This window comes from Mustelus asterias, chromosome 5 (genome assembly GCF_964213995.1).
Source record: "Mustelus asterias chromosome 5, sMusAst1.hap1.1, whole genome shotgun sequence".
Taxonomy (NCBI): Eukaryota; Metazoa; Chordata; class Chondrichthyes; order Carcharhiniformes; family Triakidae; genus Mustelus; species Mustelus asterias.
The window spans coordinates 99,921,778-99,947,311 of record NC_135805.1 but is presented as its reverse complement, the minus strand read 5'-3'; the positions used below and the strand labels follow the sequence as shown (position 1 = coordinate 99,947,311).

Genomic DNA, 25,534 nt, shown 5'->3' with positions numbered 1-25,534 from the left:
TACTGCAACCCTTCATCCCAGACTGATTGCCATGCAGAGTGGCAGGGACCCCCCCATCGATTGCCCCTAGGCCCCACCCCCTTGGCACTACTTGATTCCCGATGGGCAGTGTCAAGGTGCCCCCTGGGCATGGGCATTTTGCCCCTTGGGCAATGTCCGGGGCATAGGCCGGCACTGCCAGGATGCCCATGCTCAGGGCACCACTCTCCGCCGTCTGACCCCCTGGGGGACCTCGATTGCCCCCCCTTCATTCCGGTGGGGTCTCCTGCTAGTTCCCCAAACATGGAATGAAGTACTCCTGGCAGGGTGGGAGATTCAATCGGGACCGGTAAGTTCCCGATAATCACATTTAAAAGACGTTTAAAGCATATTAAATACAGATTCAAATGACTTACCTGCCTTCCCGCCGGTTTCCAGCGTGGCCTGACCGGCGACTGCTTGCCGGCTCTGGGAGATGCGCATGCGTTCCCAGCACATGCACAAATCCCGGAACAAGGCCGGCGACGCACATCTCCCACCCCGACCCGCCAGGAAGGTTGTGGGTCGCCATCGGAGAATCGCAGCCTATGTTTCTACGACCTATATTTTAACTGTCTGTACTTGCCTGAATGAGGAAAGCCCCAACCACACTTAAGATGCCAAAGCAAATCGGAACAAAGCAGCCTGTTCAAGTGATATTTCACCTGTTACTTTAAACATTCACTCCCTCAACCATTGGCACAACATGGTTGCAGTATGTACCATCTACATGATGCACTTTAGCAGCTTATCAAGGCTTCTTGAGCAAAAGCCCCCAAACACACGCCCTCTACATTTTAGAAAGGGCAACAGAGACAGTTTTCGCTCCAAGTCACACATCAACCTAACTTAGAACTATATTGCCGTTTGTTCATTGTTGCTGAGTCAAAGCCCTTAATCACTAACAGCGCTGTAGGTGTACCTACATGACATGGACTGCAGTAATCAAGTAGAGACCTCATCAACTTCTCAAGAGGAATTAGGGATGGACAATAAATGCTGGCTTCACCAGCAATGTCCACATTCTGTGAGTGAATGAAAAAAATATCATGAGAGTATTCAATGCAAATGTATTTTCAGCTAGATGGGGTTGGAGTAAAAAATATTAGTTTTTAAACATTAGGAGGGAAATGCTTAATGTCACAGCAGTACTATGTGGGTATGTGTCAATTCACTAGAAGCAGTCAACATCATGGGCTGCTACGTGCACCACAAACACACCATTCTTTTATGATATGAATTGAACAATTCCATGTTGTCCATGCAGGGCACATTCCACATTACTTCAATTCCTCAGGTAGGCAGAAATCAGTCGATGGCATTGAATGACTTTTTCCACCTAGGAGTCTGTAATGTCTTAACTATGTTCGCGGCTGTGAGCTTTTGATAAAAAGAAAAGATGCACATGTGGATTCAAACTAACAAAAGATTTATTGAAGGAGTATTCCCTGTACAGAGAACAAACTGAAACTAAAAGTGTGAGCCTGTGAAACACCCCAAATTATATCACCATCAAATCATGTGACCTGCTCTTAAAGCAATCATGCAATTACTTAAATATATAACGGAGTCTTGGTTATTTGTTTCCTTATTTTTTAACAGTCTCCTGCTTCCTGCATCATTTGTTGATGAATAAAATTGGCAAGTAGCCCCAAGGTCATTCAGTACACACCAATATACTAATACAACTGGCTTCTGTCAGTAATGTCATGGTGTGGAGGTGCTGGCGTTGGACTGGGGTGGGCACAATAAGAAGTCTCACAACACCAGGTTAAAGTCCAACAGGTTTATTTGGAATCACAAGCTTTTGGAGCTCTGCTCCTTCATCAGGTGGGTGGCTACTGAAGGAGCAGCACTCCAAAAGCTTGTGATTCCAAATAAACATGCTGGACTCAGTAGTGTCAGAAAACCAACAATGGTTGATGCAACTTCTGATTTTGTTTCACATTTTATGAGAAAATTCTCACTTCTGCTCATGTATCAGTTTGGATCAGTGATAACCATCTCAACTCTGAATCAGAAAGTTGTAGTTTCAAGTCCCACTCCAGGACCAGAATATTTAATTTAGCCTAACTTCCAGAATAATAATGAGAGGGTACTTGCATTGTTGGAGATGCTGATAACCAATACATTCCAAGACAAGTGAGTCAAGGAAGGAATGGGCAGAAAATTCACTGCCACCAGCATTGTCAGAAGTCTCACAACACCAGGTCAAAGTCCAACAGGTTTATTTGGTAGCAAAAGTCACTAGCTTTCGGAACGCTACCCCTTCGTCAGGTAAATGGGACCACTTACCTGACGAAGGGGCAGTGCTCCAAAAGCTAGTGGCTTTTGCTACCAAATAAATCTGTTGGACTTTAACCTGGTGTTGTGAGACTTATTACTGTGTTTACCCCAGTCCAACGCCGGCATCTCCACATCATGACCACCTTTGTCTCCAGGATATATCTGCAGGGCAGGAAAAACATAATTATCTGACTAGAACTGCCGAGGTAACACTTCCTTTTGCAGTTCTCATACAATCCTTACAACCCTGCAGGCCACCACGTTATCCATAGTACTTTCAATCTTTCTTGTCCTCAATTTGCACAGCATTTTGAAACTGGGAACCTTTCACTGCGTCCCCTCTGTGTCACTCCTTTGACAATATGAATTATGAGTAAAATCTGCAAGGCAATCAAACCCTCAGGATTTACTGGTGGCAATATTGGTAGACAGATATACTCGTATATAATTTCTCTGCTATTTTAATGGAGACTTTAAGCTATTTAAGATAAATGGATTAAGGATTTACCCACTCAGAAAAGGATTCATAAGCATAAATATCTTTTGTTATCTTTAACAATGCTAATTTGTAATAGTGTTTGATCTTTATTGCATAAATGCATTGGCATGCATTTCTCACTTTAAGTGGATTTTTTGATTCATCGGCATTCAACAGCAGTCTTGGTAACTGTCGCATATTTATTACAATGACATTTGAATGTTACAATTTTGTTACAAAGCACCAACTCAGAAAATAATGCCTTTGCCAATGGATGTGTTAGCTTCCCATTTAGTAGGTGCAATTGCAAAGCAGAAATTGGGCAATCAGTTTTATTTTGAATATGACAGTCAAATTTCCAAAATCCAAAAACATTTGCTTCATCAAATTTCCTTCGCACAAAGCAGTTGTATCTGCAGATAGATCTGTCACTGAACTTAAACTGAGTGGCACTTAAATAGGCGGGGACGTGCTTTAGAAAGGAAACTAAAAACATAGTGGGCTGAAATTAGCTGTCAAATAACAGTAAGGCTAATAGCACTCACCATTATTTATAAGAAATGGTGAAGTGACTCCTACAGAATTACATGTGAATATCCAAAAGGGTACTGTCTGAGTTGTGCTTGCTCCTCCATTAGTTTTGCAAAAGTGCATTGTTAATGACTCTTGTGGTCTGGTCACCGAGTTCATCTCCAAGGAGAGCAGGTAATAACACCAGGGTCTCAAGATTCCCACCTCAGTTTGAGTGGAGGTAGATCTTGTTACTAGTTCCTGAGAACTAGAACAATTGTAATTTTGATTCTGACATTTTTAGCAGTATGTTGTTACAGGCGCAACTGCAGGGAGGTCATTTATCTGGGACGCTTCACATCCGGACTGATCCATTGAAGGCGGATTATTCATGGTTTTTTCCATGTGATGTAGGGACACTCAAGTGCACTTAGGGAGAGAATTCCAGTATTTTGGCCCAGCGACAATGAAGCAATGATTATATTTTTCCAAGTCAGATGGTGCATGGTTTGGAGAAGAACTTCCAGGTGATGCCGTTCCCATGCAACTGCTGTCCTTGTTCTTGTTTGGAAGGTCCTATCCGCAGGGCTCTGTACTGGGACCTCTGCTATTTGTGATATATATAAATGATTTGGAAGAAGGTGTAACTGGTGTAATCAGCAAGTTTGCGGATGACACGAAGATGGCTGGACTTGCGGATAGCGAAGAGCATTGTCGGGCAATACAGCAGGATATAGATAGGCTGGAAAATTGGGCGGAGAGGTGGCAGATGGAGTTTAATCCGGATAAATGCGAAGTGATACATTTTGGAAGAAATAATGTAAGGAGGAGTTATACAATAAATGGCAGAGTCATCAGGAGTATAGAAACACAGAGGGACCTAGGTGTGCAAGTCCACAAATCCTTGAAGGTGGCAACACAGGTGGAGAAGGTGGTGAAGAAGGCATATGGTATGCTTGCCTTTATAGGACGGGGTATAGAGTATAAAAGCTGGAGTCTGATGATGCAGCTGTATAGAACGCTGGTTAGGCCACATTTGGAGTACTGCGTCCAGTTCTGGTCGCCGCACTACCAGAAGGACGTGGAGGCATTAGAGAGAGTGCAGAGAAGGTTTACCAGGATGTTGCCTGGTATGGAGGGTCTTAGCTATGAGGAGAGATTGGGTAGACTGGGGTTGTTTTCCTTGGAAAGACGGAGAATGAGGGGAGATCTAATAGAGGTGTACAAGATTATGAAGGGTATAGATAGGGTGAACAGTGGGAAGCTTTTTCCCAGGTCGGAGGTGACGATCACGAGGGGTCACGGGCTCAAGCTGAGAGGGGCGAAGTATAACTCAGATATCAGAGGGACGTTTTTTACACAGAGGGTGGTGGGGGCCTGGAATGCGCTGCCAAGTAGGGTGGTGGAGGCAGGCACGCTGACATTGTTTAAGACTTACCTGGATAGTCACATGAGCAGCCTGGGAATGGAGGGATACAAACGATTGGTCTAGTTGGACCAAGGAGCGGCACAGGCTTGGAGGGCCGAAGGGCCTGTTTCCTGTGCTGTACTGTTCTTTGTTCTTTGTTCTTTGTGATGGAGGGATTGAATATTTGTGGAAGGGGTAGCAACCAAGTAAGCTGCTTTATCCTGGATGGTATCCAGATTCTTGAGTGTTGTAGGAGCTGCACTCATCGAGGAAAATGGAGAATATTCCATCACACTCCTGACTTGTACCTTGTAGATGGTGGACGGGCTTTGGGAGTCAGGAGTTGAGTTACTCATTGCAGGATTCCTAGCCTTTCAGATGCTCTGGTAGCCACAATATGTATGTGGCTAGTCCAGTTCAGTTTCTGGTCAATGGTAACCCCAAGGATGTTGATAGTGGGGAATTCAACTATGGTAATGCCATTGAATGCCAAGGACCAATGGTTAGATCCTCTCTTGTTGGAGATGGTCATTGTCTGGCACTTGTGTGGCTCGAATATTACTTGCTATTTGTCAGCCCAAGCCTGGGCATCGTCCAGGCCTTGTTGCATTTGAACTTGAACTGCTTCAGTATCTGAGGAGTCTCAAATGGTGTTGAACCTTATGGTGATATTGGTAGAGTGGGGGGTATGCCGAGCCATGAAGTTACAGATTGCAGTTGAGTACAATTCTGCTGCTGCTGATGATCCACGGTGTCTCATGAGTGCCCAGTTTTGAGTTGCTCAATCTGTTTGAAGTCTGTCCCATTTAGCACGGTGGTAGTGTCACAAAACAGAATGATGGGACTCACACACGGACTGTATGGTGGTCACTCCTATCAATACAGTTATGGACAGGTGCATTTGAGGCAGACAGGTTGGTGATGCTGGTATCTGGGATATTATCCATCAGGTATGATTGTGTGCATATTACTGTATCAGGCTATTGCCTGACTAGTCTGAGACAGCTCTCCTAATTTTGCCACAAGCCCCCTGAGGACGTTGGAGGGTCGACAGGGCTACGTTGTTTCTGGGACCTAGGTTGGTGCCGAGTGATCCGTCTGGTTTCATTCATTATTGTTTTCTTTATAGCCGCAGAAAGTCAGTATGTGGGTGCAGCATGTAATAAAAAAGGCAAATGGGATGTTGGCATTTATTGCAAAGGGACTGGAGTATAAAAGTAGAGAAGTGTTGTTGCAATTGTATAGTGTGTTGGAGAGACCACATCTGGAGTATTGTGTCCAGCTTTGGTCTCCTTATTTAAGGAAAAATCTGGTGGCATTGGAGGCAGTTTAGAGGAGGTTCACCAGATTGATTCCGGGGATGAAAGGGTTGATGTATGAGGAGAGATTCAACAGTTTACGCTTATACTCGCTGGAGTTTAGAAGAGTGAGAGGGGATCTGATCGAGGTAGATAAAGTTTTAAAAGGGATTGATGAAGTAAATGTAGACCAAATGTTTCCTCTTACGGGGCAATCTTGAACAAGAGGTCATAGGTAATGGTTGAGAGGCGGTAGATTTAAAACTGAGATGAGGAGGAACTACTTCTCGCAGAGGATGGTGAATTTGTGGAACTCGCTGCCCCACAGTGTGGTGGAGTCTGAATCATTGAATGGTTTCAAGAAGGAGATAGATATATTTCTAATTTTAAAAAGGGATAAGGGGATATGGGGAACAGGTGAGGAGGTGGATTTGAGGCCAGGGAGAGATCAGCCATGATCTGATTGAATGGCGGAGCAGGCTCGAGGGGTTGAATTTGCCTATTTCTGCTCCTAATTCCTATGTTCATATATTGGATACAACTGAATTGTTTGTCATTTCACAGGGCATTTTAAGAGTAAACCATATTGCTATGGAGTCACATGTAGGGTTATGGTTCAGGACAGCAGAATTCCTTCCCTTATATCCCTCATGTTGCTATTACTTCTTTGCCAATTACTTTAAATCCGTGCGCTCTTGTTCTCTATTCTTTCATGAGTGAGAATAGTTTCTCCCTATCTACTCTGTCTGGACTCTGCATGATTTTGATCATCTCTATCAAATCTCCTCTCAGTCTTTTCTCCGTGGAAAAAGCCCTAACTTCTCCAATCTATCTTCATTACTGAAGTTCCTTATCCATAGCCATTCGCATGAATCTTTCCTGAACTCTCTCTAATGCCTTCACTTCCTTCCGAAAGTGTCATGCCCAACTGAGGCTGAATAGTTTCCCATGCACATTCAACATAACCTCCTTGCTCTTGTATTCTATGTCCCTATTGATAAATCCTAGGATAATGTATGCTTTATTAACTGCTCTCTCAACCAGTGCTGCCACCTTCATTGACTAATAGAACAAAGAAAAGTACAGCACAGGAACAGGCCCTTCAGCCCTCCAAGCTTGTGCCAATCATAATGCCCTAATTAAGCAAAACAAACCTTCTGCCCTTACTTGGTCCATATCCCCGTGTTCCTTCTCTATTCATGTGCCCTTCCAGATGACTCTTAAATGTTGCTAATGTGCCTGTTTCCACCACCTCCTCTGGCAGCACCCACCACTCTGAGTGCATATGCATCCAGGTCCCTTTGCCCCTGCAACCCCTTTAGAATTGTACCCTTTATTTTATATTGGCTGGAATCTTAACACCGTTCATGCCGGAGGGATTTTTCCACTCCGTTGCAGTGAATGGAGATTTGGCTGGCCACCAAATTCTCTGACCTCACTGCAGCGGGAGCGTGGCATGAATGGCCGGTAAGATTGCACCATTGCCTTTCTACACTTTTCCTACTAAAATGAATCGCTTCACGTTTCTCCACATTGAAGTACACCTGCCTGCTTTGGAATGCTGGAAACATGCTACATGTCAAGCAGCTTCCATGGAGGGAAACAGAGTTAATATTTCAGGTCATTGACCCTTCATCAGTACTGAGGAAAGATAGAAATGTAGTAGGATTTGAGGGAAAGGGGAGGGAGGGAGGGAGGAGAGAAGTTCTGTGGTTGAGTGGAAGGCAGGAGAAATTAACTGACAAAAGGCTTCATGTTGCAAAAACCAAAGGAAGTGATAATGGGTTTAGAAAGGAAACACAAGTTATGTCTAGATGAGGTGTGAATGGCTACATAGCAGCCATCAGAGTGCAACATGGAGAAATGTTGCATCCCCACTTTCACTTGTTCAAATTCTAACACGTTTCTATCTTTCCTCAGTTTTGGACAAGGTCAGTGAAAGTAAATGTTAACACTGTTTCTCTCCATAGATGCTGCCTGACTTGCTGAGTATTTCTGGAATTTTCTGTTTTTATTTCAGATTCCCGGCATTGGCTGTATTTTATTTTGTAATGAGTTTGTCAGTTCGTTAAGGGTTAATTTGCAAATTTTGTGGGAAGGAGCGGGTTCCATGTTGGATTTGTAACTGGGGTCCAACTAGCATCTACTTTATGTATCTCTATGCCACCAGCGCAACTGTTTGGCTAATGCCACACAGCATTCCATGCATTCAACACATTGTTCCTGCATACATTCAGAGTGCTGATCCATAAGGCTTTCTATGAGCTTGGTCATCCTCTCAGTGGAGGAGCTCATGAGTTCAAATGAACTCTTTTATTTTCATCCCACTATCTCGGGGAACTCCAACACTTGGGCACAAATCTCATATTGTTGGTCAAAGTCAACCCACATTATGACTCTCGAGAAACTTCATATGCAGAGATGGCTGTGGCCTCCTGCTTCTTCTGAGTGGGACTGCCCACAGCTTGCTTTTGCCTCTTTTATTTCCTCCTGCTTACTCTTAACACGTTCGTCAGCCGATGCCACCCTTTCTAATTACATGTGAGGATACTTTGATGTCAGTGTAGTTGCACTGGTGGATGGTGCGCTTGAATGACGAGATGGTTCAGAGTCTGTGACTTCCATGTCATCTGAGGATATCAGTGACGTTGCTGTGGTTTTGGCATGCTGCCGCTTCACAACTCGCCCTGAGAGAGACATAAGAAGGCAATCGTGTGAACTCGGCTGTGACAACAGATGCTTCTGCAGAGCTGAGGCTTCCCAGTGCAGTTCCAGTTTTGGCACATTATCAGACATAGAAAAGTACACTCCATTTAGAGAGTTATATCTTTTTATTATTCTCATCTTTCCATCACCCACTTCTTCAGGCAGCACCTGCCTCACAATGTCAATGCTGCCTTTTCCATTGCAGTCAGGATGGCTGACTGATAACTCCATGGAGTTTCTGCTTTCTTCTTCTGCAAAGAAAAAGATACAAAAATCTTAGATCATGAACCAACCGACTCAAAAACAGCTTCTTCCTTGCTGCCATCAGACTTTTGAATGGACCTACCTCACATTAAGTGGATCTTTCTCTACACCCTAGCTATGACTGTAACACTACATTCTCCACTCTCTCCTTTCCTTCCCTATGTATGGCATGCTTTGCATAGTACGCAAGAAACAATACTTTTCACTGTATAATACGTGACAATAATAAATCAAATCAAACAAAAGAGAGAGAAAGAGATAAGGCAACACTGTCTTCTCCCATCAATCCTAATATCTCTAAGAACATAAGAAATAGGAGCAGGAGAAGGCCGTTCAGCCCCTTGAGCCTGCTGTGCCTGGAATAAGATCATGGCAGTGCTGATTGTGGCCTCAACTCCAATTTCCTCCATAACCTTTGTTTATAAATCCATCTAACTCAGTCTTGAAGATATATATTCACTCACCCAGCCTCCACCATGCTCACTGGGGAAGAGAAGTCCTAAGATTAAAGGTTCTCTGAGAGAAAATAATTCTTCTTTATCTTTATCTTAAATGGAAGACCCCTGATTTTGAAACTCTTCCCCCCAGTTCTAAATCCCCCCACAGGGGGAAACATCCCCCTAACATCTACCCTGCTAAAGCCCCTTCAGAACTTTATATGCCTCAATAAGGTCACCTCCCGTTCTTTCCTTTTCAATAAGATGCTCCATTTATGATTACTACCAGGTCCTCACTACAATAGAGCTCTGGGCCTTGTTCATAGGTCAGCAATTACCCTGGCACATATCCCTCCCATGTTCAGAAGTAAATGGAAGAGTCCACTTGATGTCCTCCTACTGAATTAAACCCTGATGAAATAAGAATAAGATGGAAGGAGCATGTTTAAGAACTGTATGCAAAAAATGAAAACCCAAAAGGAAATAAGTGAATCATCTGGACCTTGATTTCATGGGAGAAGAATAGCTAAAGAGCGAGAGAAGAGCAGCAATAAATGAGATTAAAACTGCAAGAGAGTTGATTAAAAACACGGAAAATAAGTTAACATCAATGTTTACTAAGCTGTACAAAGATATTTACTTATCAGGAGGCTGGCCAGTGGACTTCATGCAGACAATAATGATCACCTTAAGAAAGAAGCCAAAGACACATGCCGATGTTCTGCCTTTCATGCAATTAGTCTGATTGTGCATCAAAGGCTATGTTGAGAATTGTGACAGAGAGAATGGGTTGGAGATCATCTATTTGGACTTGAGACAGGAAGGGGAATGAGAGAAGCAATCAGCATTATATAACTGATGTGTGGACGCAGTTTAAAGTTTGACCAGGAATTGTAGATTTTGTAAAGGCATTCGATGGGGTTGTCTGCATTAAGCTCTGAACAGTGTTGAAAGATGTTTGGAATAGACTGGAAAGATAGAATACTCATAAGAAATCTATATATGGGACAAACAACTGCAATGAAAGTAGACAATGGGGAATCAGAACCATAAACCTGACTCTCTGGGATCTGAAACCACCTCCTCCCAACTAAAAGGTCAAAGGGAGTCTGCTCATGATCCTGACAGCTATCCCGGGAAAATTTAATGCTGGGAGCAGTATTAATTGCTTGAATGTGAGATTTTGCCCCAGTCTCAGGAAGAAGTCCTTCGGAATTTGCAGGTCTATTGAGTTGGCGAAGAGCTCTGTAGTTCCAGCAGAGCCAGCCAGGATAATAGTTATTGCCAGGACTACAGGGAGACCCATCACACTGAGGAGCCGTGGTAAGTCTGGGGTTGGGCATCTTGCTGAGGAAAGTTGAGGGGGGAGGAAGGGTGAGGGGGTTGGGTGGAGGGGCTTGGTTCAGGATTATGGGGGAGGGTTAAAGTGGGGTGGGGGAGGTGGAGTACCTCCAATGCACTTCGTCTACCTGCAAATATGTCTCCTCTCACACCTTGCCTGGCACCTGTCCATGCAGCTTCCAGCATAGGCATGGGCTTCTGCCCACTATGGATAAAATATTAGCGACAGTGGGGCGAGTGGCCACTAATAGACCAAAAAGTGAATTAGTCACCCATCACATTCTCACTTCCTGGGAAATCTCAGACAGGCTGACGTCAGCAGGAAGGTGGTGGGAGGCCACTGGATTTTTCCTGCTCTTCCCAACCTTCAAGCCTGCCAGCGGAAACATTAAATACAACCTCGTGTGTAACTGGAAGAGGAGTTCGACAATGGTGTTGTTTCTCACCAATCCTCTTCAACGATGATTAAAGGAGCGTTTGAAGACAGAATCTAGTGATTTGGAGGGGTTGGTGGGAAGAAGGATAATATCAGTTAAATTTGCCAATGACAAAGCAGTTGCAGCAAGCACAGAAGGATTGCAAAACTGGTGGATAGACTAATAACATCAGGCACGAACTGGACATGGAAGTGAACATCAGCAAAGCCAAAGTATTGTCCATCTCAAAATCCAAGAAATAGTCACATAGTATCGGAAGGAAAAGAACTAGAACAGGCGCACGATTTCAAGTATTTAGAAAGCGTAATATCTGCAGATCGAAGGTATAACACAGAAATAAGAAAAAGTATAGTAATTAGAGAGACTGTATTTCAAAGAAGAGAATGTTGTTAACTGGAAAAGTTAATATACGACTCAGGGAGTGTCTTGTAAAGCTTTATTTGGAGTGTTGTTTTCTATGGATGTGAAACTTGGACATTATGGAAGGAAGAAACTTGCTAAAGCAGAGAATGGAAGAAGCCAGCTGAGCAGAAATAGTAACAGAAATAGAGGATGTTTCCTCTTGGAGGACAATTTAGAATGAGAGGTTATGGTTTTAGGATAAGGGATGGAAGGTTCAAAACCGCAATGAAGAAAAACTATTTCTCTCAAAGGATGGTGAATCAATGGAATTCACTACTCCAGAGTGTGGCGGATGCCAGGACATTGAGTGAATTGAAGGAGGAGAGAGACAGATTTTTAATCTGTCAGTAATGGGGTGATGGGTTATGGAGAATGGGCAGGAAAGTGGAGTTGAGGCCAAGATGAGATCAGCCATGATCGTATTGAATGGGGGAGGAGGCTTGCGGGGCTGAATTGCCTATTCCTGCTCTGAGTTTTCATGTTGTGTTCTTATGTAACAAATGATGAAGCGTGCAGGAACAAACAAAGACATTTGCTGAATGCAGTTTGGAACAGGCAGAGATACTGGGTCAGTATTTCTTAAGAGGAAACAGTTTTAAGAGATGAAGTTTATTTATTAGTGTCACAAATAGGCTTACACTGCAATGAAGTTGCTGTGAAAATCCCCGAGTTGCCACAGTCCGGCACCTGTTCATGTACACTGAGGGAGAATTTAGCATGGCCAATGCACCTAACCAACACATCTTTAGGAGTGTAGGAGGAAACTGGAGCACCCGGAGGAAACCTGTGCGGACATGGGGAGAACGTGCAAACTCTGCACAGACAGTGACCCAAGCTGGGAATCGACCCTGTGTCCCTGGCGCTGTGAGACAGCTGTGCTAACCACTGTTCCCCCCAGATGGAGGAAAGATTTTGAGGATAAAGAGGAAGGAGGAGAGTATTGATGCTGGATGGCTTAAAAATTGAATGAGGATACTGAAAAATGAAAAGACTGAACATAGGACAGAGAGACATGGAGGGGACTATGAGCCAAGGATCTGTCTTTGAGTTGAGTGCACATGATGATGATGAAAAGAAATCAAACCCCGTCGGGACTGTTCAGCTGCTGTTTTGGCTGATGGCTGCAGAGCTGAACACCTTTCATCTAGGCATCACATTGCACTCATATTGCCAGAATAAAGTCTGCCATTAAACCTCATTAGTTCTCCTCATGACACTGCGGCTACTCAAATGCTGTGCTATTTCCAATCTGCTTGGTTTTACTGGGTAGTCTTTACCTGCTACTTTCTAGGAGCGAAACCCTTCGCCTTTCTTGCACCACCACCATGCTGAACGTATGGTAGGTTGTTGCTTAAGGTTAAATCTCACGGGATTCAGGGTGAGGTAGCTAAATGGATACAAAATTGGCTTGATGACAGGATAAGGAGTCTAACAACATCAGGTTAAAGTCCAATTTAAGTCCAAGTTAGACTCCTTACTGTGTTTACCCCAGTCCAGCGCCGGCATCTCCACATCTTGATGACAGAACCCAGAGGGTGGTTGTAGAGGGTTGTTTTTCAAACTGGAGACCTGTGACCAGCGGTGTGCCTCAGGGATCAATGCTAGGCCCACTGTTATTTGTCATTTATATTAATGATTTGGATGAGAATATAGGCAGTATGGTTAGTAGGTTTACAGATGACACCAAGATTGGTGGCATAATGGACAGTGAAGAAGGTTATCAGTGAAGAAGGATTGCAACGGAATCTTGATCAATTGGGCCAGTGGCAGATGGAGTTTAATTTAGATAAATGCGAGGTGATACATTTTGATAGATTGAACCAGGGCAGGACTTACTCAGTTAATGATAGGGCATTGGGGAGAGTTCCAGAACAAAAAGATCTCGGGGTATAGGTTCATAGCTTCTTGAAAGTGGAGTCACAGGTGGACAAAGTGATGAAGAAGGTATTCAGCATGCTTGGTTTCATTGGTCAGAACATTGACTACAGGAGTTGGGACGTCTTGTTGAAGTTGTACAAGACATTGGTAAGGCCACACTTGGAATACTGTGTACAGTTCTGGTCACCCTATTATGGAAAGGATATTATTGAACTAGAAAGAGTGCAGAAGAGATTTACTAGGATGCTACCGGGACTTGATGGTTTGAGTTATAAGGAGAGGCTGGATAGATTGGGACTTTTTTTTCTGGAGCGTAGAAGGTTAAGGAGTGAACTTATAGAGGTCTATAAAATAATGAGGGGCCAGAGAGGCAATTTTTTCAGAGGGTGGTGAGTGTCTGGAACAAGCTGCCAGAGATAGTAGTAGAAGCGGGTACAATTTTGTCTTTTAAAAAGCGTTTAGACAGTTAGATGGGTAAGATGGGGATAGAGGTATATGGGCCAAATGTGGGCAATTGGAATTAGCTTAGGGGTTTTAAAAAAAAAGGGGTGGCATGGACAAGTTAGGCCGAAGGGCCTGTATCCATGCTGTAAACCTCTTTGACTCTAAGCGCGGCTACCCTGCCATGTGCACTAGGCCTCTGCATCTCATACTCGTCCCTTCTGCTTGCTGTTGCATTGCAGGACAGCTGCCACAATAACGACCCTTTAAATCAGGCCCACACTTTCAACCTTGACCTCTTCCCTCCTCTGCCACTCCCTCTTGGTTTCCAAACTTGCCTTCCCATCAATTCGGGTCTGACCTCAGGCAAATGACTGATGACTGCTTCCCCCTTGGAACAGAGTTGGAACTCGGAAATTGTATTGACACGGGGGTCCCAACACCAAACAGAAAATTATGCTCTCCCCGCCACCACTCTCTCCACACCCACCATTTCCGTGCTGGGCTGTCATAGGTTTATGGGCGCGATTCTCCCGGCATGTTGCACTAACATCGGCAGGGGGGCGGCCTGTAGCGAGACTTGTGACCAGCGTCCAGCCGATCACGAGTCTTCCAGGCCCCTTTTTTGATTAAATCAGCCTTGGAAATCAGCGAGACTAATTACAATATGGAAATTCACCATCGAGAGGCCAGCAATGGGACGGCATGCGCAGTGGCCCGCTCAGCAAGCTGATTTCAGCCTCTCGGGTGGGATTAGGCCCCCTCCTCCTCCTCCCTGAGTGACATGAATCCCCCTGCGGCACTCTGTGAAACACAGAGTGTTGGAGATTCATTCAACTAAGTACGCCCAAAGAACGCTGGGCACTTTATTTTTTGGGAGAATCGCCCCCTACATTTCCAGAAACTTGGTGGGCCAACGTGTTTGAACTGAAGGTTGCAGGAGCAAGCTTAAATGGCAGATACCATTAGGTGCCCTACTACACCACAATCTGCCTCAGGAATGAAACTTTGTTATGTTATTTCAATTATAGAATATGAAAATAGCATTACTATAACAGCATTATAAAGTTTCCCTGTCAGGGGTTTAAAACCTCTGGGCACAGTGTTGTACAGAAGTAGTATTCACATGTAATTAACACGGTGGTGTCTTTACTCCCCAGTGGCTCTTACCAGTACTTAGGCTGTCTCTGAGATCTCAGTAGCTTAGATGGGTTTTCATTCTAAAATGGATGCATTACTATTTTATCTATTTATCATTTGGTTATTTCCACATCACACAACACTCATCATTCATTCACAATTGTTAAGTCTGCCTGTAAGGCAGAATTTTTGACATCTCAGTAGGAACGTTACTCAAATCAACTGTTAATGTTTAATAATCGTTAACTCTCTCAACTTTGCTTCTTTTTGCTAGAGGGCAAATGTCTTTTAAATATTTAGAGAGAGAAAAGTGTAATTTTTTTTCTGGTTGATGGTGTTTCTGGGCATGTGTACATTTGTATCTGTTATTATTATTATTCGTAGTGTTAGAGTTGATGTCTGCAAGTGGCTGGTTCAGAATGCTGGGAACTTTTGTCACCACTGAAGGAGGTAAGCTGATGGATGAATCTAAGTGTTGGAGAACTGCAGCAGCTCAATCACAGCATCATATGGCACATCAAGTACAGAAAAAGCCCTTGTGAAATCCTGTGAGTGGCAGTGTGGCAGGGTCCTAGGACTGCTTGATAACCTTGATAAAAGCAAATTACTGCGGATGCTGGAATCTGAAACAAAAACGGAAAATGCTGGGAAATCCCAGCAGGTTTGACGTCTGTGGATAGAGAATAGAGCTGACATTTCGAGTCTGGATGACTCTTCATCAGTGATGACCCTGAGGGTGGCTAAGGAGTGAGGAAGAAACATAGCCAGTGCAACTGGATGTTCCCCCGAGTCAGAGAAGCCTCATGGTGAGAGAAGGGTGTGGTATTGCAGCCAGGAGCTGGGCAGCAGAACAAACCTGGTGAGTCGCTGCATTGTGGAGCTGAGGTGATGAATAGGACAAAGTTCTGGAGGATTGGTGATGAATATTCTCTGTAAATAGTTTGTTTCTTAGAGTTGTGCCTTCCCTAATTGAAAATTTCTAGAGTTTTGATGCCAATGAAATAACCTTGTTTATTTAATCTTCATGCAGAGTGTGCTTAAATCGTATATTACAATTAGCTAAAGCAGAGCAGCCTAACCAGTCAAGTTTAAATTAGTTGGGTCAGAATACCGGTATGGGAAGATAAATTGACTATTGGCGTCATGATCAATGTCAAAACCTTCTTTAAGAAATCTTCTAATTGTAAAAATATTTTTATTTGAGAATTGTTTACAATCAATGGGAAAGTGATCAGATCTCAATGTTAAATAAATGTTTTAATGTATAAATCTGATTGCTTTCAATCATAACCAAAACCAACTTGAAATGATTCTCCTGTTCAAAATTGCATTGACAGTCAAAGACGAAGCCTGTTTTGAGAAGGCAGTTGATCAAGAACCAAATTGTTTCCGTGATTTTATTACGAGGCTAACGTAACACTCTGCGAGGGCTCTTGGTCAACGTGCAGCGATGCAGTTTCAAACTCTCAACAGTAATATGTTGTGACTTTCACAACTGCTGCTCGCAATCAGAGTGATCTGCAGGCATGTTAGCTCCAAAGACAGAGCACAAGTGTGACTAAAGCCATTGGTAGGAAGCAGGGGCTAATGGTGGAAGGATGCTTGTCGGACTGGAGGGCTGTGACTAGTGGTATGCCTCAGGGGTCAGTGCAGGGCCCATTGCTGTTTATTATCTATATCAACGATTTGGATGAGAATGTACAAGGCATGATCAGTAAGTTTGCAGATGATACTAAAATAGGTGGCATTGTAGACAGAGAGGAAGGTTATCAAAAATTGCAGCAGGATCTTGATCAGTTGGGGAAATGGGCTGACAAATGGCAAATGGAATTCCATACCAGTAAGTGTGAGGTGTTCATTTTGGAAAGTCAAATCAAAGTAGGACTTCCACGGTGAATGGTAGAACCTTAAGGAGTATTGTGGAACAGAGGGACCTTGGGAGTTCAGGTGCACAGTTCTCTAAAGATGGAGTCACAGATAGATAGGGTAATGAAGAAGGCTTTTGGAAAGCTGGCCTTCATCAGTCAAGGCATTGAGTATAGAAGTTGGGAACTTACACTGCAGTTGTACAGGACGTTGGTGAGGCCGCACCTGGAGTATTGTGTTCAGTTTTGGTCGCCTTGCAATAGGAAAGATGTTATTAAACTGGAGAGAGTACAGAAGAGATTTACAGAGATGTTGCCAGGACTTGAGGGCCTGAGTTATAGGGAGAGACTGTAGGAGACTGAGGGGTGATCTTAGAGGTGTATAAGATCATGAGAGGCATGGATTGGGTCGGTCTTTTTCCCAGAGTTGGGGAATCAAGAACTAAAGGGCATAGGTTTAAGTTAGGAGGGGAAAGAATTATTGGGAACCTGAGGAGCAACTTTTTTGCATAGAGGGTGGTACGTATATGGAATGAGCTGCCAGAGGAAGTGGTTGAGGCAGGGACATCGACAACATTTAAGAGGGATTTGGATAAATACATGGACAGGAAAGGTTTAGAGGGATATGGGCCAAATGCAGGTGAATAGGGCTTAGCTTAGATGGGCATTTTGGTCAGCACGGACCAGTTTTGCTGAAGGGCCTGTCTCCATGCTGTAGATTCTATGATTCTACGATATCCTTGGCTCAATAGGTGCCTGCTGTTGATAGATTTGACTGGGGTCAGGGTAAAGAAAGCTGTTCCAGAGATTATGGGTTTCACATCCCTGTGTGGAGCCTCTCGATATGCTTTCACTCAGTTTGCTTGTCAACTGGCAGTAATGAGTAACATTTGGGTCATCAAAGTAGAATGGACGAGTGGGATAACTTTCTTTCTGGATGCCTGAGCCCCCATCCAACCCAGTCCTCCCTTGATACAGACTGTAACAGTCAGTATCAAGTAATATACTAGTAATGTCAAGCATTGCCTGCTTAGTTATAGCAGGACTATCTCATGAGTCTGCACTACTTCTAACCCATCATTACAACAATGACCAACAGCAATTTCCCAATCATGGAGAATCTTTGACAAAAAGCAGAGGGTTGGGCTAAATGGGTCCTTCTCTGGCTGGCAAAATGTAACTAAATGTGCCACAGGGGTCAGTCCTCGGACTTCAACTGTTTACAATCTATATAAATGATCTGCAAGCAGGGGCAGAGTGTAACATAGCAAAATTTTCGGATGATACTAAAATAGGTGGGAAAGCAGGCAGTGAAGAGGATATAAAAATTTTACAGATGAATGTAGATAGGCTAGGTGAATGGGCAAAAATTTGGCAGATGGAGTTTAATGTGGATAGGTGTGAGGTTGTCCATTTGGCAGAAAAAAATAGGCAAGTTATCACCTAAATGGAAAGCAGATTCAAAATTCATCCAGGCAGAGAGTTCTGGGTGTCTGTGTTCATGAATTGCAGAAAGTCAGTATGCAGGTGCAGCATGTAATAAAAAAGGCAAATGGGATGTTGACATTTATTGCAAAGGGAGTGGAATATAGAAGTAGAGAAGTATTGTTGCAATTGTATAGGGAATTGGTGAGACCACATCTGGAGTATTGTGTCCAGCTTTGATCTCCTTATTTAAAGAAGAATGTGGTGGCATTGGAGGCAGTTCAGAGAAGGTTTGCCAGATTGAATCTGGGGATAAAAGGGTTGACGTATGAGGAGAGATTAAACCGTTTGGGCTTATACTCGCTGGAGTTTAGAAAGATGAGAGAGGATCTGATCAAGGTATATAAAATTTTAAAAGGGATTGATAATGTAAATGTATACCAGATATTACCTCTTATGGAGCAATCTAGAACAAGAGATCACAGGTAAAGGTTAAGAGGTGGCAGGTTTAAAACTGAGGTGAGGAGGAACTACGTCTCGCAGAGGGTGGTGAATTTGTGGAACTTGCTGCCCCATAGTGTGGTGGAGTCAGAATCTTTGGTTTCAAGAAAGAGATAGATGTATTTCTAATAAGAAAAGGAATCAGGGGATATGGGGAACAGGTGGGGAGGTAGATTTGAGACCAGAGAGAAATCTGATTGAATGGCGGAGCAGGCTTGAAGGGCTGAATTTGCCTACTTCTGCTCCTAATTCCTATGTTCCTATTAGGTTAGGAAGTGGCATCGAAAGGAAGTATTATGGTTGACTATAAAATAATTTACTTATGGAACTACTATCTATTTAATTCATGTTGATGTGAACCCTCAGATAGGGGTCCAATTTGGCCATTTGATAGGCCAAGCTCCTTGTAGAGTTATAAAGATAGACATTCCCAAATAATGGAATCCCAAGCTCCATTCCCTCTTATGGAGTTTATCATGTTTGGGGCAGGTAGTGGTTCTTCACAGTGGTGTTTCGTTTGGATTTCTGCTGCTACTAACTTTGTATTCTGTAAAAATAACATTCTAATTGGAGAATTGATAATGATTGCACAAAAGGATTTGTATCTTCAGTTGATTTACTTTGATGGAAATTTCTTAAGTAAAAAATAGTTGATGTTTGATTTGATTTATTATTGTCATGTATTACTATACAGTGAAAAATATTGTTTCTTGCGTGCTATACAGGCAAAGCATACTGTTCATAAAGAAGGAAACGAGAGAGTGCAGAATGTAGTGTTACAGTCATAGCGAGGGTGTAGAGAAAGATCAACCTAACGCAAGGTAGGTCCATTCAAAAGTCTAATGGCAGCAGGGAAGAAGCTGCTCTTGAGTCGGTTAGTATGTAACCTCAGACTTTTGTATCTTTTTTCCGAAGGAAGAAGGTGGAAGAGAGAATGTCCGGGGTGTGTGGGGTCCTTAATTATGCTGGCTGCTTTGCCGAGGCAGCGGGAAGTGTAGACAGAGTCAATGGATGGGAGGCTGGTTTGCATGATGAATTGGGCTACATTCATGACCTTTTGTAGTTCCTTGCGGTCTTGGGCAGAGCAGGAGCCATACCAAGCTGTGATACAACCAGAAAGAATGTTTTCTATGGTGCACCTGTAAAAGTTGATGAGAGTCGTAGCTGACATGCCAAATTGCCTTAGTCTTCTGAGAAAGTAGAGGCGTTGGTGGGCTTTCTTAACTATAGTGTTGGCATGGGGTCCAGGACAGATTGTTGGTGATCTGGACACCTAAAAACTTGAAGCTCTTGACCCTTTCTACTTCGTCCCCATTGATGTAGACAGGGGCATGTTCTCCACACTTCCTGAAGTCGACGACGATCTCCTTCGTTTTGTTGACATTAAGGGAGAGATTATTGTCGCCACACGAGTTCACCAGATTCTCTATCTCATTCTTGCACTCTGTCATCATTGTTTGAGATCTGTCCCACTACGGTGGTGTCATCAGCAAACTTGAAAATTGAATTGGAGGGGAATTTGGCCACAAAGTCATAGGTGTATAAGGAGTATAATGGGGGGCTTAGAACACAGTCTTGTGGGGCACCGGTGTTGAGGATGATCGTGGAGGAGGTGTTGTTGCCTATCCTTACTGATTTTAGACTGAGAGTTAGGAAGTTCAGGATCCAGTCACAGAGGGAGGTGTCAAGGCCCAGGCCACGGAGTTTGGAGATGAGTTTCGTGGAATAATGGTGTTGACTACAACTCAGCTTTCAATTAATAGGAGTCTGACATAGGTGTCTTCGTTATCTAGATGTTCCAGGGTTGAGTGCAGGGCCAGGGCGATGGCGTCTGCTGTGGACCTGTTGTGGCGGAGGCAAACTGTAGTGGATCCAGATCGTCCGGGAGGCTGGAATTGATTCGTGCCATGACTAGCCTTTCGAAACACTTCAAAATGATGGATGTCAGAGCCACCGGACAACAGTCATTGAGGCACGCTGCTTGGTTTCTCTTAGGTACCGGGATGGTGGTTGTCTTCTTAAAGCAGATGGGGACCTCAGATTGTTGTAAAAAGAGGTTGAAGATGTCTGCGAATACGCCCGCCAGCTGATCCGCACAGGATTTGAGTGCTCGGCCAGCTATCGCATTCGGCCAATCACTCTCCATGGGTTGACCTTTGAGAAAGCTGCTCTGACGTGTGCAATGGTGACCCCAGATACAGGTTCATCCAAGGCTTCCAGGTGGAGGGCATGCTCTCGCTAACCTCTTGGTCAAAATGGGCATTGAATGTATTGAGCTCCTCAGGGAGGGGTGCGTTGGAGCTGGCGATTTTACATGCCTTCATCTTGTAGCCTGGTATGTCTTGCAGACTTTACCATGTGTCCCAGTGCCAAATAATTAAGGGGCTAAATGTTAGATGTCTCTTTTTTAATCAACATTGTATCAAACGCATCCAATGTGAATAAACTAGGATTGCCAATGTAACCTCAATGTTTTTTTAAAAAGAGTTAAGTTATGCTTTTAGAGGCATGACAGCCCACATTTTCATGTACCATTTAATCAGACTATGGTTGTGAACGTTTTTGCATCAAAGATGACCGCGACCTGTCAAACACAATGACCTATCACAATGGAGAACAAGCAGCTGGTTGGCATTTCAGCCAGGCAGGATGACAAAGTGCCACTCTGTAAATGTCAAGGGTGGCACTGCAATCGAGGGCTGCTGTGCCTGACAAATGAAAGACTGAGAACAGACACAGATTGGTCACTGCTAATGTCAGCAAGGCAATGACGTGATAGCAGCTGGTTCAATCATTTAGTTCGAATGATAATATGTTCACCAACGTTGCTCATAAATTATTTATTTTGTTAGAAAGATCAGGATGAAGCTGAATCATTGACTTTGAGCTGGATGTAATTGCTGAACTAAGACTCATGCTAGTTGCACACAGATGAAAATGTGAATTGTGTCAGTAGTAATTAGTGAATTCAACAATAGCATTTTTATTTTATTCATTGTGACAACACAGATTGATCAACCTTTTTTCGTTTGACATGGGTTTCCTCCACGTTATGTACAGGCACAAGTTCTCTTAAAAACAAGGCGCCACCGAGTTTACACTAATGGTTGAGTGTTCTTCCTACACACTACACTTTTAACAATACAGATACGAGGTAAATTATTCAAACTTTTGTGTCAGCTTTTGGCTATGTGGTGACACTCGAATATCTGAGTCAGACTGATGTTCAAAATCCACCCCAGGGTTTGAACATTATAATCGTGCCAATGCCATGCTGAGCAAAGGCTGCATTAATAGAAGTATTGTCTCCCAGAGAAGATCTTAAGCCAAGGACCTAATGGGTGATTTTATGGCCTTTGCTCATCCCGAAACCGTAAAATCCTGCCCAAGGTTTACAGATGTCCTTCCCTCGCCTGCTCCAACTCGCGTGGTGGGCAGGGCAGTAAAATTCTGCCTATATCTTGTCTGGGTGAACATAAAAAAATTCCATGCCAGTATTGCAGAAATGAAGTGGAGATACCGGCGTTGGACTGGGATAAACACGGTAAGAAGTCTCACAACACCAGGTATTGCAGAAAAGCATAGGAGTTTTCCAGGCCAATGTTCCTCCCTCAACATTGCTGAAAATAGATGAACTCCTTATTCATTTATTTTGTTGTCCATGGGATCTTGCCAGCTATGTTTGCTGCAAAATGAGTGACTACAATTCAAAATGAATTTATTATCTGTTGAGCACTTTGGGTAAAAATCCCACAGACAACAAGATAAATGAATAAGGAAGTGAAAAGTGCTATGCATTTCTCTACGTGCAATAGGACAAGAGAGGATTTCTAAATAACTAACAGTGAAGCTCGATCAGGCACCCTGAAAACATGAGAGTTGCTGGTTAAACACCATGGTCCAGAGTTTCTGTTCTCCAACAAAATGATGCAAACCAGCACAAGAGATCACAGAATTTTAAACATGACTTGCATTCATGAATAATCGGGTTTCTGTGATCTTTTGTGTGGGTTTTAAAACACGAGGGTAGAAGCAGGCGCTGACCACAAGCTTGACCCTGTGCAAGGTGAGTCAATCATCATTGTGAGTTTTCATGAATTGTGCTCATTTGTCGGCCTGCAAGGAAGCAGCAAAAATGAAACTGGAATATTTGAAAGCAAGGACACTAAATGATGCAATTTGATTTGATTTATTATTGTCACATGGGATGCAGTGAAAGGTATTGTTTCTTGCATGCTATACAGACAAAGCATACCGTTCATAGAGTACATAGGGCAGAAGGGAAAGAAAGGGTGCAGCATGTAGTGTTACGCATAGCTAGGGTGGTTTTTATTTTATTCATTGTGACAACACAGATTGATCAACCTTTTTTCGTTTGACATGGGTTTCCTGTATTGTTAAAATAAAAGTCTGATGGCAGCAGGGAAGAAGCTGTTCTTGAGTCAGTTGGTACGTGACCTCAGACTTTTGTATCTTTTTCCTGAAGGAAGAAGGTGGAAGAGAGAATGTCCGGCATGCGTGGGGTCCTTGATTATGCTGGTTGCTTTTCTGAGGTAGCGGAAGTTTTAAAGGTTTAAACTTTTAAAGATTTTGAATTTTTTAAAACTATACTGTGACATTCACTACGGTACCTCAATCCATCTGGAAAACAGTTTTGTATATTTTTCAAAAATAATTCACAGTACTTTAAAATTGGATTCCCCACAGCTCATAGCTGACATTGCATTCTAAAATACAATTATTAATGCACCTTTTTTGTGATGAATATACAGCTGTATGAATTAAACGTTGCTAAGTAACCACCCTTTGACATATCAACAAAAATGTAAGGGCTGCACAGCACAGTGGTTAGCACTGCTGCTTCACAGCTCCAGGGACCGGGTTCAATTCCGGCCTTGGGTGACTGTCTGTGTAGAGTTTGCACGTTCTCCCCGTAGCTGCATGGATTTCCTCCGGGTGCTCCAGTTTCCTCCCACTGTGCAAGTTAGTTGGATTGGTCATGCTAAATTGCCCCGTAGTGTCCCAAAATATGTATGTTACTGATTAGCTCTGGGAAATGTTTGGGGTTGTGGGAATGGGATGGGGGAGACGGCAAGGGTGGGATACTCTGTCAGAGAGTTGGTGCAATCTCAAAGGGCCGAATGACCTTTCCTGTGCTGTATGGATTCTCCGATTCTACGTTCGGTTCTATTAGAGATCAAACTAAATGCTAAATAATACTGAATGCTCTCACATTATGATTCCTGGATTCCTGTTCCTAATATTTCTGTTTTAAAATATTTAAGAATAAACACCATGCTCCATAAACAGAATGGTCAGAACATTATGGGCTGGAATAGTTGCTGAAATGTGAATTTTGCACAATATATTTAGCTGACTCATCAGTTTAAATTAAACAGTAAAACTTACAGAACTTTGGGAAACAAACAGAGCTGGTTATTCACAGGAGTGACTGAGAGATGGAAAACAGTCTCTTCATCTGTTCCACTTCTTTGTGGAAATATGGATTGTAATCTTCTCCTGCTTCCTATTGTCCCTGTATTGTCTCATCAACCAATGTTTCTCATTTTTAGGGCTGGCTCTCTTTTTTTTAGTTATTATTTTAGTCAACCAAATACCTTTAACTGTTCCCCTTTTCATTTTCATCATTGATTATTTTATCCTCCATTTCCTTTTCCCTCTACTTTACTCTCAGTTGGTCCTTTTTTTGCTCCTCAGAGCAAATAGTTTCCTCCTCAAACCAAATTATTTTGCAACATTACCTACATCTGTTCGAGTGCTATCATAGAATCTTTCATTAACACTGCAATCTTTCAGTAACACTTTCATTAACCCGCCAACTATGGCAAGGTCTGCAAGACATAACAGGCTACAAGATGAAGGCAGGTAAAATCGCCGGCTCCAACGCACCCCTCCCTGATGAGCTGAATGCATTCTACGCCCGTTTTAGAACATAGAACATAGAACAGTACAGCACAGAACAGGCCCTTCGGCCCACGATGTTGTGCCGAGCTTTATCTAAAACCAAGATCAAGCTATCCCACTCCCTATCATCCTGGTGTGCTCCATGTGCCTTTCCAATAACCGCTTAAATGTTCCTAAAGTGTCTGACTCCACTATCACTGCAGGCAGTCCATTCCACACCCCAACCACTCTCTGCGTAAAGAACCTACCTCTGATATCCTTCCTATATCTCCCACCACGAACCCTATAGTTATGCCCCCTTGTAATAGCTCCATCCACCCGAGGAAATAGTCTTTGAACGTTCACTCTATCTATCCCCTTCATCATTTTATAAACCTCTATTAAGTCTCCCCTCAGCCTCCTTTGCTCCAGAGAGAACAGCCCTAGCTCCCTCAACCTTTCCTCATAAGACCTACCCTCCAAACCAGGCAGCATCCTGGTAAATCTCCTCTGCACTCTTTCCAGTGTCTCCACATCCTTCTTATAGTGAGGTGACCAGAACTGCACACAATATTCCAAATGTGGTCTCACCAAGGTCCTGTACAGTTGCAGCATAACCCCACGGCTCTTAAACTCCAACCCCCTGTTAATAAAAGCTAACACACTATAGGCCTTCTTCACAGCTCTATGCACTTGAGTGGCAACCTTTAGAGATCTGTGGATATAGACCCCAAGATCTCTCTGTTCCTCCACAGTCTTCAGAACCCTACCTTTGACCCTGTATTCCACATTTAA

General features: G+C 43.3%; 1 long non-coding RNA gene across 1 annotated transcript in view; it reads right to left on the bottom strand.

Moving 5' to 3' along the window:
* Nucleotides 1–8,895: 8,895 nt before the first annotated feature.
* The window catches only part of LOC144494149 (uncharacterized), a 59,418-nt gene continuing 42,779 nt past the window's right edge, over nt 8,896–25,534 (bottom strand). Inside the window, exon 4 of the long non-coding RNA XR_013497824.1 lies at nt 8,896–8,955. This is a non-coding gene — a long non-coding RNA (uncharacterized LOC144494149). The remainder of the gene's footprint in view (nt 8,956–25,534) is intronic.